At 35.6% G+C, this 19,951-nt stretch overlaps 1 protein-coding gene across 1 annotated transcript in view; it reads left to right on the forward strand.

Annotated features, from left to right (window-relative positions):
* The first annotated feature begins 275 nt into the window (after nucleotides 1-275).
* SEMA3A (semaphorin 3A) overlaps nucleotides 276-19,951 on the forward strand; it is a 461,780-nt gene continuing 442,104 nt past the window's right edge. The window contains exon 1 of the mRNA XM_032305095.1: nucleotides 276-578. The gene's annotated coding sequence lies outside the window, so the exon portion shown is untranslated. The remainder of the gene's footprint in view (nucleotides 579-19,951) is intronic.

Here is a 19,951-nt window from a genome sequence, read left to right on the forward strand (position 1 = left end):
ATTTGGGGAACTCTGATTCCCAGGAGCTTTAATGCTACCCCACTTCCAGCACTATAAAACAGAGGCCTGCTGTTTTAATCACGCCTCTCTCTCTCTCAATGTTGTTTGCGCCCTGGTACAACCCATCTGCCTTGAATCTAGTGCTCCGCTGGGGCTGCACACATCTGCCAGCCAGACTACCTTCGTACACAATTACTCAATCCACCGTAAGGCTCTTTAATAGGAAACAAGTGTGACAACGGCAAGCCTCTTTTTTTTTTTTTTTTTTTCCTCCTCCCTCTTAAACCACAGAGTCAAATAGCTCTAATAGAGATGAAGCTTGATAGATCCGCCCAGGTGTAGGTGAAATGGTAGAGCCTCCGGGGTAATAGATGCTGTGCTCTCATGCTGAAGTTTAGCACTTTGTCCTGACCGGCTCTCTAGCAGCAGGGCGATGGGCTGCTCCTTGTACAGTTAACAAAGTCAACACGCTTCTTGCCGTTCACATTGATGCCTAATCCGGAGGGCAACCTGGAGCTAGGTAAGAACCGCAAAACAGCCCTCTGACTTCAACGCGTGGACAAAGGACAGCAAATGCAGTAAGTGGAAAATTTCTTCTTCCTTCTTTACTTGGGAATTAATTAGGGATGTTTACTCTCAGGGAATCCTCTAAAGGCTGCAAAAGTGAACTAGCAAAAAGCCTGTGTTCATAACCCTGTGGATTTCCTCCGGTTTCGTTTTGCACAGTGCCTTGGCACTGTCACTGAAGCTTAAATACTCTGCAAGTGACTTCCTCATTCAGAAGGTCTTGGATCTAAAATGTGGTGCTAATAATATTGCTAATTCAATCCTGCAGCCTGGCACATTATTCACGATTTCTGAGTGAAGCGTCCTTTCTTGTTGTCAGAAATGATGGTAGCAAGTGTTTGGTCACAGTTCTGAGAATTAAAAAAATACGTAAGCACATACTTTTCCTGAAATTAGACTTCAATTTTTATGCATAACTGTATTGTATCACCATTCGTTAATGTGCGGAATTTGCTTGCCATTTTTGCTTAACAGATCCATTCTACAGCGCAATCTCTTCCCGAAGAAAGGATGCTGAAAACTAAAGGCAGTATTAAGTTGTAGCAGTAATGACAATGATAATGAATTTTTAAACAAACAAAAGAAAACAAAAGGTTATTTGTTTAATAGCATAGGAAAAGATATTAAAGCCAGATGTAGGAAATCTCAACTTTGACTTTTTGGTCTTTCATGCTTGGTTTAAAGCAGCCTTCACTTTGCGTTTACTTTGCATTTACAACTTTAGATTCACCATTAAACTATATTTGAACTTCAAGTTCAGATTTGATCTAAATACAGCCCTGTTCCTTGAGCCCCCTACTCTGATTTTTACTTGGCTATGGGGAATCTTTTTACTACTACACCATATATCCTGAGTTGTGTTAACAAGCTAACTGTGGTGGACTTTTTCAGGTGGAATGTCAGCCAATGTGAAAGAATGTGTTTGCTGTTCAAATGTATGATGTTCCATGTAAGAAATAAACACATGGGACATATGCCCAGACAAAGAATCCGGTTATGGGTTCCTAAATTCAGTCCATCAGATAGTGCCGAAAGATAATCATCTTAAAAAGGATGTGGTTAAAAATTGTCAGCACGTCATAATATCTGTTTATATTCATTTGAGGATTTTTTTTAAATTTAGGCATTTTTTTTTTAATTAGTCTGGAAGGCTCTGTTATCTCAAAAGACAATGCACATATATAGGGTACATAGACAGGTGAAAGTAGATAAAACACTGTTGCATTGTTTAAATAATTCCCTACTGGCCGATGTTTTGTTTTTGTTTTCTAACTATTATAGATGGACATCATTGAAATTGATGTGTTAAAAGCCATGACGGTAGAATCCTGATGACTCCTTTGTGTATATTCAGAAATGATTTAGCTTGGATAAAGTTGCTGCTATGAGAGGTTTAATTAATTACCGCTGGTTAAATATATTTCTTTAAGAATTGCATTTGACATTACTGATGGTGAAGTAAATGCAGTTTAAAAGTCATTCTTCATGAAATACTTTACCCGACAATTGTTGGCATTGAATAGCGGTCAATGTCTACCCCCTACAGGGAGAGAATCTAATTTCACTATGCCTTCCCCAGTACATGAATACCACGGAGTACAGTTCACACATATGAATGCTGTAACCCTGTCAATGACTCCAGCAAGTGCCCCTTAATGAAAAGGTCAGGTCTGTGATTAATAGGAAGTCTTTTTCAAAGGCTGGACTTCACTTCAGCACTGCCATTAGATTTGTTTCTTCTTGATTTACTTCACTTGCCTTTCAAAATATAATAAAAATCAAGTGGTGCTATGCTGTACTTTTTAAATACTTCGTGGTTAATTTTATGTGATGATAGCATATTGGTTAGTATATTTGGTTCAGTAAAAAAATAAGTGAAAAAAATCGTTCAAGCCAATTATTGAGGGCACAGGAAGATGAATGAGAGTTTTACATTTTATCCAAAATGTTTAGAATAAATGTAGCCTTTGCTTAAATTTAAGTTAACTTAATAAACTTTAAGAGGCACTTTGGGGGTAGAGGTGGAGTGACAGAGGAAGGGTTTGATATTTTGTATAAGATTTATTATGCTTAAATGGTAGCTATATGCCAGCAAGTAAATATACACAAGTAACTCATGCAAATAATGATTTTTCACTAATGGTGAATTTCATTTAAGGTTATATTGCTAAGTGGAGATAAAGACGGTGATTATATCTAGTGATATCCTCAAAGAAGCAATTTAGTCATCTATAATTATAATATAATAGTGGTTTTATTATAAACATCCCAGTTAAAACTTATGCTGGAAGCATTAAGGTTAAGTCCAACTTAAAACTTTAAAAAAATACTTTTCAACTGGAATTATATTTTGCTAATAAATATCATGTTGAAATTTAAGTAACTTACAAATTACATGGTCCTTAAATAAATTCTTTTGTCTTTTCATTCATCTAAGTGTCCTATGTCTCTGTGGCTTTATCTGTATATGTTTTCAAATAAGATTGCAATAGAAGTGAATAATACAAATAATGTAACTAAATATAAAATATATGTGCTGTATTTATCCATGCAAATTCTCATGTGCTTGGAGGAAATTCTTTTAGAAATCACAGCATATATCGACTTATTTTAAGGGATACTCTCTCTTAAATAACTTATAATTTTTAAACTTGAGTCAACATTTATAGGATTTAATAACTCTGCTTTCACTTATAACAAAGAAACTATGTTATATGTCAGGTTAGCAAGTATGGGTACAAATACAGTTGAATTTGAATGGCCACTCAAGGAGGAAAGAGTGTAGTCAACTATACAGTGGGCACAGTATATCCCAGAGGTGCTCTCCCCTTGTCATTGCCCAACAGCTATGTTTTCCAAGTACTCTTCTATTCAGGGTTCCATTTTTGTTCTGAATTGGAAGCAAACTACTTCCAGGTAGGGTGCTAATGAGTAACATTGGTTGGGCTCTTGCAAGGAACCAAACTACCCTGAGCATTTTGTACCCATGATTTATTTAGTCCTCAGAGCCCAGTGAAGTAGGTACTGTTTCTATTCCCATTTATAAATGTACAAACAGTGTGGTTGAGGAACTTGACCAGTGTTGCATAGTTAATAAGTAGTGAAACTTGGATTCAAATTAACTTGGCCTAAAAACAGATAAATCTTCCAAACACTGGAAGTACTGCTTCCCTAATAGTTGACTTCACTATCAGTGCAAAGTTGACTTTATTTCTATCACCTTATCAGAACTACTTGAATTCTGAAAGACATTCATAAGTAGAAATAGATAGAACACCCAGTCAAACAAAGCATAGATAGTTAAATGCCAGTGACTATGAGCACACTTCAACTTATATCATCATTCAGTGTATAGAGTCCCTACTACTTTTCAGAAGTTTTACTACTGGTAAAGAAGGAGTTACAGTTATATTGCAGACATTTAAAGAACTGGTCCTTCTACCCTCGCTCAGTTGCTAATTCTCATTCCTATTAAGTCTCTGAGAAGAGTTTATCATCTGAGGGTATTTCTAACCAATCCAGCGTTGAAGTTAACAGGGGTGACTATAATTGCGATGGCTTCTCAATGAGTGTCACCTCCACACATTCCCACCACTAAGGCAGTGAAGAAAATTAGCTGTCAGTTATTCACTCCGAAAGATTTTCAGGCCTCAGTTATTCAGTAGGACCATCTGGATTTTTTAAATAGAATGCTAATTGAATTTTCCCTTTGTCTGTGGATATTTTTGTCTTGTAGGCATAGCCTGGAAAACACCTACTTGAAATATTGCATTTCAAATACGGATTTTCCTAGAAATTGCTAGTATGTCTAACTGCCAGAACACTTTCTCTCCAAGACAGGCATTTATCCATATAATTGAGAATGTTCTTTGTAGAGAAGTCAAAAACAAATTATTTATGATAAAAAAAAACCCTTCAATTTCCTAATAGAACTTTTATCATGATGGGCTTGTGTATCCTATCCTAGACAAAGACAGAATATTCAGTTTAAAGGGAGTTTTATTTTTTTTATTTCTAAAAGCATATTATCATTGTTAAGCCAAAACATCCAGTTGCTTTTATACAAATAAACAGGTTTATGCATGGCAAATGTAATGAACATGTGGAAATTACTTCAAATTTTCAGCAACCCAACCCACTTTCTTTAAAGTGGATAAATGTAAATGTTACTTTAATTCTCATATAACCTTTAGTGTTGATAAAAGATACCTAATGAAGATATTTAAATGTGTTTGGCATTTATAAAACCAGAGACTGTTTTTATACCAAAGAAGACAGAGAAGAAAACAAGTAATTTTTTCAAACTAATCTCAAGATCCTGCAAGAGTTAATCTATAGTGACAGGATCTGAAAGCTCTAACTACCTTGAGGATTAATGATTACTTAAAAAACTTTGGTGAAAGACTTCCTCTATCACTACCATTACTCAAAGAGATCAACAGGCTAGCTTCTTGAAGTTAATCTTATCCTCGTAAATCCTTTTTGAATTATCCAGAAAATACTTCATTTTCATTTGTAGGTTCATCTTCAGTGGGAGAGTCTCCTCATCCCCTCCCACTCCCCTTTTTCCACCTGATTCATTCCAAGCTTTCCACCAGGGCCGCAGTCTACAGTTAATTCTGATGTTGGCTCGTACCTGCTTCCTTACTACTGGCTCATGTTCCAGGGAAATATTGAGAACACTGTAGGCTTAGCTATTGTGCTGATGGACAGTTCCATACATTTCTGGTGGTCAGAACTTCCACAGTTTCATATACCCGGAAGCCCAAACCAGTAGTCAAACACAACTCAATTCATGGTCCTTTGTATGGAAGGCTCTTGGTCCCAGGTTCCCTACACAAATCAAACTTCAGCTACCTTGGGTATATTTCTACAACCAATATCCAAAAGCTCTTCTTTTCTATCCTTGATTAATATTAAGTATTCTCTTCATTTTAGGCTTATTGACACCTACAGTGTATTTTGAGCACTAGATGAATTTTTAATTTGGTAGTGAAGTACCGTTTATCATTGCTGTGTGTTCAGAGTTAAAGTTGCAGGTGCCACAAATTCAAGGTTTCAGAGAGACATCTAATTAGCAGTCAACTTCATTTTGTTTTATTCCTTAATATTAGCACATTCAATTTTGGATGAAAAGCAGAGAAGGATGACCAGTGTTCTATTTATACTTGCATTAAAAGTTTGAGGTTTTGACCTCGTTTTTGTTTTGTTTTGTTTTGGTTTTAAGATTTTATTTATTTATTTATTTATTTATTTATTTATTTATTTATTTGACACAAGCAGGCAGAGAGGCAGGAGAGCAGAGCCGAGCAGAAAGCCCGATGCAGGGCTCAATCCCAGGACCCTGAGACCATGACCTGAGCTGAAGGCAGAGGCTTAACCCACTGAGCCACCCAGGTACCCCTTGACCTTGTTTTGGGCCAGATGTGCTGATAAGCATGAATTTCACATGCTACATAATCATTTTCCTCATAATTGTATTTTTATTTACTCTAGAATTTATTTTCCCTAGAGAAACCATATACTATCAATTATGCACCCACGTGTTAACATTTATGCTTATATTTGACTGAATTACAAATCTAAAATTCTCTGTAAATAGAGCACTGAACACGAGGTAGAACACTGAGGTTCAGTCCTCTTTTGACAATTATTAGTTCATTTTCATAATGTACTCTCATTTTTTTCACTTCTAAAATAATATTAGAAGCATGCTTTAACATGATCAGCTTTGTGACCAAATATTTAATTTATGCAAGATGAAAATTTGAGCAAAAGTAGCTGATGTTCAAGCCTTTTCATTTCCTTTAAAATACAAAATCAAATGTATGTGGGTGAATATACAGAAGAAACGTGAACTAACTACTGTATGTCCTGAGGTTACATTATTTTATTTAATCTTCATATTGATAGGCAAAAGAAATTTATCATTTCCATTTGATAGGTGAGCCGTGTGTTTTACTTTCTCAGTTCTATGAATAACATTAAACTAAAAATTATTTTCAAGTGATATATTCAATATGATATTTGAAAGCAGCAAATGTGTACAAGCATGCCAAGATGCTCAATATACAGTGTAGGTTGGGACAGAAACTGTTTATTTTTTTTTAATTAACTTACAATATATTATTGGTTTCAGAGGTAGAGGTCAGTGATTCATCAGTCTGTATAACACCCAGGGATCATTCCATCACTTGCCCTCCTTGATGCCCATCACCCAGTTACTCCATCCTCCCTCCCCTCCTGCAACCCTCAGTTTGTTTCCTATGATTAAGAGTCTCCTGCATTTTGTCTCCCTTCTGATTTCATCTTTTCCTGTCTTCCCCTATGGTCCTGTGCTTTGAGAAACTGTTTTTATTTATTACAGTTCCAGTCCATTGGTCTGGAATTTAGAGACTCAAACTATTTCAATACATTATGAACCTCAGAGATGCACATATACACTGTATATATAGTAAGAGTCATACCTGATAATCATCTTGGTATTGCCATCATATTTTGATTCAAGAAAATATAAGAAATGAGTATGATATCGATGCCACATCTTTCAAGAAGGCATTTTACTTTAGTACCTTTAGGAGAATACAAATGTTATAGATGATTTTATCATGTAGAAAATGATGTATATTGGGGGTGCCTGGGTGGCTCAGTGGGTTAAAGCCTCTGCCTTCGGCTCAGGTCATGATCTCAGGGTCCTGGGATTGAGCCCCGCATTGGGCTTTCTGCTCAGCATAGAGCCTGCTTCCTCCTCTCTCTCTGCGGGCCTTTCTGCCTACTTGTGATCTTTGTCTGTCAAATAAATAAATAAAAACTTAAAAAAAAAAAAAGAAAAAGAAAGAAAGATCAAACTGTCATGACAAAGGAGCAAGTGTGTTTTAGTTCTCTATCCACAGGCAGTTAACATAAAGTTTGAGAAGATTCATTTGGAGGGCTGGCGTGGCGTGTTTCCATTCTGTCTACAAAATTGGACTGTGCTTGCATATAGTTGTACTTATTGCCCAGAGAACTGCTGCCATTTGTTGCTTTGACACTTTAAGCGTATCTGCCCCTCTGTCAGCTTTATAAACTATGTATATACCTACAGATCAACATTCTGAAGGGCTGAAAAAGATCTAGATCCCTTAATTAAAATTCCCCAGGGAATTTTGTATCCTTTATATGAGATTAGACTAAGGAAGGTTAAGACTGTGTTTTCTAGGACTAAAGCTCAGACTCAATTACCGTTAACTGCTTAAATGCATAAGACTTCCCATAAGATAAGCCTGGAATTGCTTCCAAAGCTCAGGATACTAGTTCTGGAAGACCACCTTTGACATGGTAACAGGCTAATAAGACCCATCCATGGGATATCAGATGTGGCTCCAGCAATAATGTTATATGTCAGCATGTCTTCGGGGAAGAAAGTGAATGTGGCAGGAACTCTGGCTTTTCTGGAGGGAAGCAGTGTTGTGGGCAGATGATTCTTGGGGAGTTCCTACAACTGTGACCACCCAAGTTTAAGGATTGATTCAAGCTATTTTTTCAGAAAGTTCTAAGGGCTGGGCAGGTTGAAAGCATTTTGAGTGCATTTACTGTTGCGGTTGCCAATTCTAACTACTGGATTTTTGAAAAGCATTGCTAAGGATTTATAATAGTGATAATTAAATAGGTGAACACTATCAAACTATATGCAGTTCAGGTCTACTAGTTTACTGTCTAGGAATAGGTATCAGCTATACAATAATCATACAATATATGTGCATTTATATACATAGTCTTAAAATGTATAGACTATAATGTCAAAGATTGTACTTGCATAAGGTCAGAATTAATTATATGACCATGGACAGGTCATTTATTAACATTGCCTAAATATTTTTACCTGAGAACTTTTAAATAGATAATGTATATAGTTTCTTTTATTTCTAATTTAAAATATGGATATGCATATTATTTCATTTGTGATAATATTATTGAACAACAGTACCTTAACAGAATTTAAAAATAAACTTTGGGTAAGATAACAGTGATGTATCATTCTTATGAAGGTGTGTGCTAATATTTTAAAGAATTTTATTTTTTATTATACATTTAAATGACTAAAAGTCAGTCTTGACTGAATTAATAAACTCTTGAGTAATTATATTACCTTAAGTTATTTGAATATTGAAAAATGAGGACATTGATTCTTTTAGTTAATTTTGCTGGCTTCTGTTAAGTGCTTATCCTGAATTAAAGAATTAAAAAGCATTTCTTGCACTTTAAATAGATAATAATTTACCTTTTTTCTATTCTAGATAATTTTTTATTCTGTCAAACTATAGACACCATAATGAAATGGAGATGGTACAATGTAATTAGCTGAAAATAGTGAACTTAATTTATCTTAAATTATGTGTAATAATAGAAAAAATATGAAACCATATTAAGAATGGTATTACTTAAAGAAATAGAAAAACATATTTCAATTATTTCATATTCTGTCTTGAAATCAGAGCTATGAATCCTTGGAAAATTTGCCAGAGATATATGAAGTTTCTATTAGATTTTTTTTGTAGCTGTTATACACAGCGTTTCTTATTTAGTAGATAATGAGTTTTAACATCAGCTGTAGCTGGCTCTCTTAATTTGGATGAACAATACACTTAAAGCATTTTTTTAAATTTATTTGTTTTAACAAAGACATGTCAAAGTGATAAGATCTTTGAAATAATGTGTATGGTTTAGATTTGATCCCAACCTGTGCTGCAAAAGCCATTAATAATTAAGACATGTGCAAAAGAAGGTAGAGGTAATGAGTTTTTGAAACACTGGTGGATCACTGTGGATTTAGACTGACTCCTAGCATGTTTTCATTGACTGAACCCCACAGTGAAAGGGCACACCTTTCTCTACTTAGAAGCCTAAAGAACTAGGAAATGAGAGGACAGGACTGACCTTCAGCAAATTTTGAGCATTACAGACTTTATCTTTGACACTCTTCCATTCTCTTCACAACTTTTTCAATTCAGGGAGCCATTTCTCTTTCCTTCTCTCAGCAGTTGAGTCACCCTCATGCTCGTCGTCATCATCCTGACTTCCGATTACCCCCAAACTTGAATTTCTGCCAACAGCGGCAGTGTTGTCAGTTCAGAAAGCTCCATGCTCTTAAATAGTCTTTATTCTTTGGCACTGTCACCCTCTTCCCCAGTAATTCCTAAATCAAAACACTCATTCTTTGGGTGTAGTAATTACTGCTAGTTCCTGGACAGGAAGCCAATTCAGCAAAGACACAGCATGTTGAAAAGTACAGTTTGATGGGTATCTTTTAATTACAAAAGTTTAACCCTTTGGGGGGTGTTTATATTTTAGGAAGGGCAATCTTTTGATTCAAAAGGTATTTCTAATGTCATAAGCTTCCCCCCCCCCAAAAAAAAAAAAAATTAAAGAGTTGAGTTTCAGGCCAAGGGCTGAGCTCGCTTCCTTTCCACCTCCAAGCTGAGATCTGTCTGTGGCTAGCTCTGACCCAGGAAGCTGCTCCCTGGCCACCAGTCTTAGTCAGGAGATGAGGATCTGTTACAACTCAGTGTCAATTTCTGCTGTCCAGTCACTTTTGCCTGTTTTATTCTCGTGCGTGAAATATTTTGAAACCAGACACTGGAAGAACTTTACTGAAGGAAAATAATCTTTAAGAGAAGTTTTGAAATTTACTTTTAATGATTATGTGTTACAAGTCCATTTTTCACCTTCTGTACCATTCCAGGTGTTCCTCCTTAGCCCCTAACTCCCACATCTTCCACCCCTAGCATACCTTCCTTCTGAAATCAGTCGGAAATTCAGAGGGAGTGAAAAAAGGAAAAACAGAAATACAAAAAGCCCTGCCTGAATGTTGCTAATTGAGGCAAAGTGAAGCCGATCCATGTATGAAGTATTGTTCCCAGTGGCTGCTGCCGAGATGAACATTAATCTTGTTTTAGTAAATTTCATTTATATAATTAATCATGTTGTCATTGGGGGTTAGTGATGCCGTTTGCCTTGGATAACTGCCGGATACCTCAGACCCTGACACTAGCCTAAATTTTCCTGACTTGCCTAATCTAAGTGAGTTTACACTGAATTCAAAGTTAGTGTGCTAATGTCATTTTGCTCTAGCTGTTTTTGTTGTTATCATTGTCCTTGTTTTTAAATTGACCTCGAGATTTTACATGCGAAAAAGAAGAAAAATTAAATATTCCTAACCCTTGAACTTCGCAATATGATTGATAAACCGTGGGTGTAGTTTTAGTGCTTAAACTACAACAGAACATTATGGATAGCACAGTGTCGTTGGCATGGGTTCACACTGCTTGAGGTTGTACACTTTTTTAAAGAATGAAATATAGCTCTTTGAAAACCATTAATTTTATGGCGTCATTTGAATATCCTTCCCTAGTCTGAAATCTTGAGTGATGCAGAATCTTTTCCTGCTCTGAATTCTGTAACCTGTATTACCTATGTCATTTATTTGATAGTTGCTTATCCTGGGGCTCTTTTCCCTGCTAGAGGCTAAGGTTCTTAGACACAGAGACCAGGACTTCCACTGTCTGTGTGCAACACAGCTGTGACAAAGTAGATGTTCAGTAAATACTTCTTGATTGAGAATTGACAGTCCCACCTGTATATGCAGATTCAGGGGTCTTTAACTTCTGCCTCTATGCCCCATTTGCTATTTAATTGGCTATTAGCTAGAGCTGATTGATAGACATGAACACTTTTTTTTTTTTAAGAGAATTGGCAGCTATGTAAATATAGCACTTAACCTTAAGCACTGAGCCATTAACCTTAATCACTGTCCATTAACCTTAAAGCACCCCAGGTTTCTCCCCTTACAGTCCCCCAAAGCAGACCCTAGGAATGCATTCTTCACCATGAAAAAGAATCTTAGTGGAATGTTTTTATTGTTCTGTGAGTGGCTATAAAAAAATGTATTTTGGAAGGGAGCATTTGATTCTATTTTTTTAGGTAGATACTAATTAATTTTCCAGGTGTTCAAAGGAAGATGCAAAATTGGAAAAATTATTTTGAAGAGCATGTTAGGATATATTTGGTAAGGAAAAAACTGAACAATACTTTTTAAAAGTATAATTTATAAGGCTGATAATCACGAGTCTATCACAAAACACTTTCTAATTAAACCTGTAAATATATGAAAAATAAGCTTTTCTTAGCTGCTACTAGTTATATTTAATATTAACTCCAGACATGCAGGAAGTACCACTTACTTTTAAGAACAGTGACTTCCTGAAGTATTTTCTGTCCAATATTGGAAATTCACAAAGAGAAGGATAAAAGAAATGTCTTCTTTATACACAATACTTTAGACTTACTCTTTAAGTATCCTCACCCATACATATAACCCATTTTATTTAAATAATAACATTTAGTTTCATAATCCTTTGTAGTGTACAAAATTTATATTTTCTATTTGGGGGTTTCACCAAAACTATATGGCAATTAATATTAATGGAAAGATACAAAGTGTCAACTGTTAGTTAATGCATTCCAATTTCTTGTGTGTGTTTTATCTTCTAGTCTTTTTTTTTTTTTTTTTTTTTTACCAAGATCTGCATTCACAACCTAGAGTTGCAGTAAAATGATGTTACAAAGTTGCAAAAGGTTTTGTGTGTAAGTTTATATGCAATTATGTTTTACAACCTCAGTCTTTGTGGGGAGAGCAGTAAGTCAATGAGGTTCCCATTGTATTTTAAACATAATACTTTTTAGGGTGAGGTGAAAAAGAATGTGGGAAGATGGCTGGCCTTGGAGAGGCAGAAGGAGCACCTCTCTGTATTCAGGAAAGCAACTTGATACTAATGGACTGATTATTTTTAGATTTGCCAAAGTGCTCCGTTTTGTTCCAAATCCCAGAAGGAACTGACACTAGAAGGTGTGAGCAACTGAGGGCAGGGGAGGGTCTCCCTTACAACTGCATTTCAAGGTATATTTTAACAAATGTGAAAGCTCGGTGGAAAAACAAACCAGTGTAACATGATGACTTCAACTCCAGAAAGATGTTACCTCAACACTGGCTGGTTAGCTGTTCCCTTGAAATTTTCAGTTACCTGACTGAGGAAGAAGGTGATAATGAGAGGGGGACTTGACAAAAGAGAGTTCGGGCAGAACAAGCTCCACAAAGGCATCAAATCCAATACTGAGCTCTTGTTTGGAGAATTAATGAATAGCTTTCACAGCAATTACTCTCCATATGCTTAGTTGACTCTCTAAGCACTTCTGTCATTCCTTCATTCGTGGCCCCAAGGATGCTCTTGAAGGTATCAGGATACTAAGACCATACTAATTAACTGTTTCACTTTTTATTTAGTGATCCCATATCCTCACATCACTATATATACAGATAAATAGTTTAAACATGACCATATACACTGACATTCTTTCACACAAGGTGAGAAAAAATAAAGGTAGACTTAACTCAGAATTTGAGCAAATAAATGGAAATATATTTCTGTCATTCATCTTTGTAGAATGTCTTCTGCAGTACATACATTTATTCATTTGAGTAATGTTACTTAAGGAACTATGTCACATCAAGAATACTTTAGATCATTGCTGCTAGTGAAACAGTGATGTAAACATAAGAAGAATGTATTTTGATTTATTTTCTTTTAAAAACACATGGCAGATACTCTTCTATCATGCTTTTTACTTGCAAAGGAACAACTAGGAATAAGGCAAGTTTTTTGTTTGTTTATTTGTTTGTTTGGGTTTTCCCCCCCATATATATGACTGTTATGTGCTATTATAGAAGCCAGGTAATGGAAAGCTGATTAAAATATTATCTTATATTTTTACAGAACTTGGCTAGGAATAATTAGTAATTGTTGCCATGTCTTTAACTTACAAGAGATGCTTACTTAATGATAACATAATCAAGAGCAAATTAAACCATATTGATATTGTACAAGTTTGTGTCTTAGATTCTTGAGGCAATTTAAAGAGTTTGGACTACATAAAATTCATTTCTAATGTTTTTTTCCATTTTTACTCTGTCAGTTTTTTGGTTATTTACCAGTTTGAATGTTGATACATGAAAAACACAAGATTCTTGTAATTTACTTTATTAAATACTTACATAGCAAAACAATAGGCTCAATATGGAAAAAAAGAGAATTTTTATATTTGTTCAGTATTTTTCTCTTTTCACTCGGTCACCTGAATGCGTAGCATATATTAGACATTCATGTTATTTGTTGAATAAAATTATTTATCTCATCAAATTAAGTGCTGTCAGTCTAATTTAATAAAACTGACTTCAAACTCTACTACTCTACTGCATTATTTTGCAGTCCCCCACCTGGTTGTTGGCTCGGTATTTGGATGGCTGAGATATATTTAAAATATTTTTTTTTTTTTTAAAGATTTTATTTATTTATTTGATAGAGAGAGAGAGATCAAAAGTAGGAGGAGAGGCAAGCAGAGAGAGAGGAGGAAGCAGGCTCCCTGCTGAGCAGAGAGCCCGATGCAGGGCTTAATCCCAGGATCCTGAGCTCATGACCTGAGCCAAAGGCAGAGGCTTAACCCACTGAACCACCCAAGCACCCCTAAAAGATTTTTAAACTAACTCTCTTCCCCTTATCCCTAGGTTCTAAAGAAGTAAAGTTTTGTGGGAATCAAAAATTGCTACCACGAGTATCGTTTCAAATGAGAGCAGGAATGGGTGTCATAGATTAACTAGGAGTTTTATAAGTAAATCCCATGTACATCACCTGTCAGTTAGCAAAATATTTGCTGATCACTAATTACTTAGAGAAGATTAGAGAAAAAAAATAAAGAAAATAAGGATGCCTCCTATTTGCCAACAAAAGCACCGTGTTGCATATTATGTGAATTTTTTTCTTAAAGACTGTTCTTAAAATTCATTTCAATCTTATTTTATAAAAGAGTTAGGTCAGAGCGTCCAACCCAACCCAACAAAGTGAGCTCCAACATCTGTATGACTGCAGTTTCTCACTTTTTTTTCCCCCCAAACATTAAGTAGAAAGGAATTTAAGAAAAATGATATCTGTTTCATATGTGTTTTCTAACTTTAACACAGCAACTCAGCACACCACGATTACCCTAGCACCAACACAAGAAACAGCTAACCACTCATCACATTCACACACCCTGTCACACCAGATGAACAAACAAATAGGTGAGCAGACATTTAAAACGAAACAAAACAAAACAAAAAGCCAACTACAAAACCAGAGTCTGCCTCTCTAGCATTTCGTGATTGCAAGGACATTTCGGGTTGAGTGTGTCTAGTAAAATACAGTTTCACTAGGGAATGTGAGGGGGCTCTTCCTGCCCCTCCCGCCCCAGCCGCGGCACTCCTGGGACCCAGCACTCCTGGGGGCGGGGGTGAGAACTCTGGCGCCTGTAGCCCATCTGAGGCCTTTTGGAAGAAAAATGATGTCACAGATGTTTCACCATTCTTCCTCATCCTCTGTTTCCTTCTCTTTTCTCGTACCTTTAAAGATTTTCTCTTCTCTCCAGTTCCTCTTCACTTTTACAACTTCTGTCATCTGTCCAGACTTCTCCTATCCTTTAACTAGAAGGGCAGTTTTTCAGACCAAATATAAACATTCATTCCCACTGGCCCTTTATATTTTCTCTCAATTTTTACTCTGGATGGAGCTTCTTTTTTTCCCAGGGTAGATGTGAGGGTGTGAGTATCCTCACCTGCATTTCCCCTCTCTAGGGATGCCCTGAAAAATACTGGCTATTAATTAACATTTTATGATGTGCTTTACACTCTTCAGAGGAAATACACTATATAAATGCCAAAGAGTAATAGTGCAGTTCTCCTCTCCTTCGGGTTCTGGATGCACCAGCTCTTACCCTCCTAAGATGGGGGAGAAAAATCCTATTCTTTATTACACCAAACTATAGGACAAAATGTCAAGGGTTAAAACTTGTACAAGGAGGAATAGTTGTACTGATCTCAAAATGTTTCTCTGAAAAAAAAAAAGAGAGAGAGAGAGAGAGGAGTACTCGGCATAACCATTGGATGAGAAAACCCACTCCTCTGGAATTCTGTACAATGTAAATAGGGAGCAGAATTTCTCACCTGTGATTCCTGTAGTTCTTTCACTGGGGAACAACCTGCCTTTTTGAGAGGCACAAGCTTTGGGATCACTTGTCTCAAAGACCACCTTCACCACACAGGAAGGTCCTGTTCTAGGTGAAGTTTCTATGTGATGCTCTTTTTGGCTTACACACAATTATGTCTCTCATCTGTTTGTTTTGTTTTGTTTTGTTTTTCCTTTTCAATTAAAATATTGGAAGTCTGTTTCCTCTAGCAAGGAAATGTCAGGTTTGGTTCATTTATATTCTCTTATGATAGTATTTTTAATATTAGAGTCAGAGAAATCAGAAAGAAACTGTCTTTTATTTTTTTTTCCCAAGGCCACGAGATAGGAAAGTGAAGGAGCTAGGATTCTCCCAGCTCTATCTAACTGTTGAGACAGAGCCCTCGTTGTTGTCGGGATGGAACATACACAGCCATGTAGAGTTTTTGAATTAATCCAGATCTCCAAGATCTGGACCCATGTGTGTCTCCGGTATCTGGGCTGTCCTGCACTAAAGGTATGGAAAATAGAACTAGAATTCATTCCTGCCTCAGTGTGGTGTTATTCATTATATTTGTGTATTTAATTTTTTCTTTTAATGTGTTAAGTTTCCACTTTGGACCAATGCTTAAGATAATTCTTACAGTTTGGGGATTCTTCTTTATCATTGGAAATTCTCTTCTTAGTTTCTGAACTGTCTGATCAGGTATTTCTATTCAACCATTCTCATGGTAATTAAAACATGTATTACATTTGACTTAAATATGGAATACTAAGATGTATCCATGGATGGCATTTTAATCTTTCCCACTTCTTTTATTCTTATAATCATATTCATTTTTAAGTTAAAAAATAATAGAAGATAATAATGTGATTAAACACAAAGATTAATGTGAAAAACTTCAGAGGGAATAAGAGGAAGGAAACTAATAAGTACTTAGATATCAGGTATTTTGCTTAACTATGTATATCTGTGTGCATGTGTGTGTGTGTGTATGCACGCACACACGCGCGTTTGTGTGTACATGCTTGTGTGGTTTCTTTTTTTCCCATTAAACCTAAACATAACTCTATGAAGAAAGCATAAATAATGGCTCAAAGAGATGGAGTTGTTGAGGTTCATATCTAGAGTTGGGAAAGAGCTGTGATTCAGACCCAGAGCAGTCTAAAGTCAATTTTGTAACACCAAGTACCCTTGTTACTGCCTCTCGCTGTTATTGAAAATACCAATGGTCACTAGGTCACTCTAAGCTTATGCCAATATTAAAAGCTGTTGTTAATTAATTATATCCTTTCCTATTTTGCAGCGAGAGTATTATTTTCCTTCTTGAATGTCAATATTTCATTATGTTTTAGATTTTCCCTTCTCCATTGTTAAGACCTACTGATATGACTTGATATGAAGCCTTGGTTTCATGGGCCTGTCTTCCTCTGGAATAGTATAGTGAAGTGTGCCGTGGTGAAAGTTTAAGAGCAGAACACTGCATTCTGACTGAATTTACCTCTTACCATATTATATGATTTGTCTGGTATATGAATTTGTTTTTAAAAGAAGATTTTATTTATCTCTTAAGTATTTAAAAGTATTTTATAATCTGAACCCCTGAGTGTCTTATATGGTATCAGTGGGTTTGGGGGGCATGTTTTATCTGAAAAAGTCTAGAAAATTTGTTGGGAAAAAAAGATATGGATTAAAAGTTGGGATAAATATCAGTAGTTTCCTGACTAGTAAAACTGCAAAGCACTAAAAAGTTTTAACCTATTTCTGGAATAATTAAGCTGTTGAGTAAACTTTCATAAGGTCTAAATGTTTACTTTACCTCCTCCATACCTCAAATCCATATTCCTTCAAAGTCCAAAGCCTTCTTCAGCATTTCTGTAATTCCTGAAATATGTCGCAGTGGGAGAATGGGATAGGACAACTCGTGTCTTTCTTTGTAGGCTGTGACTTTAAGCCAGGTTTCCCTCAATTCTTGAAAAAATATTTTGCTATTTCTCTTGATTTTACTTATATGGACATATAAGCACACACATATATTCATATATGCTTTCCTTTCTATTACAGCCATATATATTAATATTTTATTAGACTGGGCTCTCATTTTGAGGTTAAGTAATCCCCAGAGCTATCTACTACTGTTCATTGAGTTAGTCTCTTAAAACTCTATTAAATTTAGTTAGCAATCAGTGTCAAGTCAGTGCAGTTAATAATAATCCTGAGCATTCACCTAAGCTACTAAGGGAGGAAAAAATCTGAGAGTCAGGTGATTTGGAGGGCCACTATTCCTAGGTGTTGTTCACAATTATAAGAGGCGAATTTTTACTGGAGTCTAAAAAAGGATTTCCCAAGTCAGCCCTAGGTATAAAAGCATGTTTCCCTAGAAACCAGGGGGGGAAAAAAAAAACATGCCTAGAAGTATGGATGGTTGAGACGGTCTTTTTGCGGCTGGGGGAATTGGGGGTTTTGTTGCGCTCTGGCAATTCCAGGTCTAGATTTCATAACGCGTTCGTTCCTTCTCCCTCCCATGAGGATGGAAAGCCATTGGGATGGGTTGCTAACACAATTTCTATTTTTATCCCTCAAAAGACTGGAGTTATTGTCCTACAAATCTAAGCTTTGCTTTTTTAACATCACTGAGGATTTCAAGGTCTTTTGATTCTTCCTACATATATTTCTTCCTTTGTGTCATGGAACAATGATATCTGTTGACATTAAGCAACATTTTGAACCTTTTATTAAAATCATGATACTGAAAAAAATACCTAAACTTCCTCCTTTAGGGATTTTCTTGCATCTTTTTAAAGCTTTCTCTGTCTGTTTAATGAGGGAGATATAAATGTGATGAGTCTGAAAAATGTTAGCCTTTTAGGATGGTATTGTGTTGAGCAGTCACTCTGATCGCTAGAAAGAAATAGTGTTGGGGGAAAACAGCACAGTTGAATATCAGTTCTCCTACAAGGCCACTCATAAGCATTAATAGTTTATGATTCAGGATAAAAAAGAAACATCCCAAAAGACAGGGAAAATGATTGAATTCTAGTGTTTATCTGGCTTTTAAAAAAAACAAAAACAAAAACAGCTTCTTTCGTGTGTATTGCTGGTTATAAACTTCAGAGTTTTTTGGAATATGTGATTAAAATATCATAATTCAAAAAAAATCATAATTCCCCAGTTCAGTCCTCCTACTTGTTTGTTGGAAGGCCTGTTAAAGGAAAGCCATCTTTTTTTTTTTTCCTTCCTCTCTCCACACTCAACGGTTTCATCTTCACTGTTTGCTAGCCAGTAGAGAATCAATCCATTTTTCCCTCTGACCCCAGTAATTTTATATATAAAATCCAATTATGAGATAAGGTGTCAAGTGCAGTCTTAAAGGAGAAAGAATTCAAACTCTCAGGCAGCCAAATGGGTGCATGGGACCAAGATTGAGCCTACTTTTATTTCTGCAGTACTCTTTTAGAGCTCACACTAAATAAGAAGTGTTAAAAATTAAAAGATAATTGAAGAAGAAGTTCTGGGATTTCTGTATATAAAGTTGCCATATAGCATCTATAAGTAAGTATTAGCTGTTAACTTATGTATAAGCCTCGGGTTTTTTACATCAACTGACAGAGTCTTCATCTCAAATGCATCATGCTTTGTCCTTAAGTTAAGCTGCTGGGTCTCAGCATGGTGAAACTCACCCACCAAGGCCCAGACTGTATTTTCTCATGTTCTCATCTTCCAGAGTATTTTTTAAAATTATTTTTAACAATATTTCACAACTAAAATAAAAAAATATTCCACTTCCACTCTCCACAGGATCATTTGTGTCTTCTCAAATGCTTTGTCACACTGCCTACTTCTAACCTAAAATAAAATGTATTTTTAAATAGGAACATACATTTGGCCAAATTAAAAATAAAAATGAGTTTTTTTAGGACATTATTTGCAAGGAGAGCACTTTTCCTTATTTAATTTTGACCTTGAAACTTCTGATTATGGAAACAGTAGAGGATTTATGAACTCTTTATGAAGTATAATAAGTACCTAAGGAAGCTTGTAATTAATTTTTTTCTTTCCTTCCCATTCTTCATTGGGTTATCTATGGTAAATTTAATAATTGGTGAATGTTTATTCACTGTGCTAATCTCAGAATAAAAGCTTTCCTACTTTAGTTTTTGTTTAGAATATTTAATATGTTTTTGTTACTTTTACTCTTTTTATTTCATTAACAATTTTTAAAGACACTAATAGCAGAGATAACCATTATTTCAGATTATGTTTAAGTTTGTATTTTTCTAAGGTCTATATTCTTCATGAATATAACAAACTATCA

The sequence above is a fragment of the Mustela erminea genome, chromosome 11 (assembly GCF_009829155.1).
Source record: "Mustela erminea isolate mMusErm1 chromosome 11, mMusErm1.Pri, whole genome shotgun sequence".
Lineage (NCBI taxonomy): Eukaryota > Metazoa > Chordata > Mammalia > Carnivora > Mustelidae > Mustela > Mustela erminea.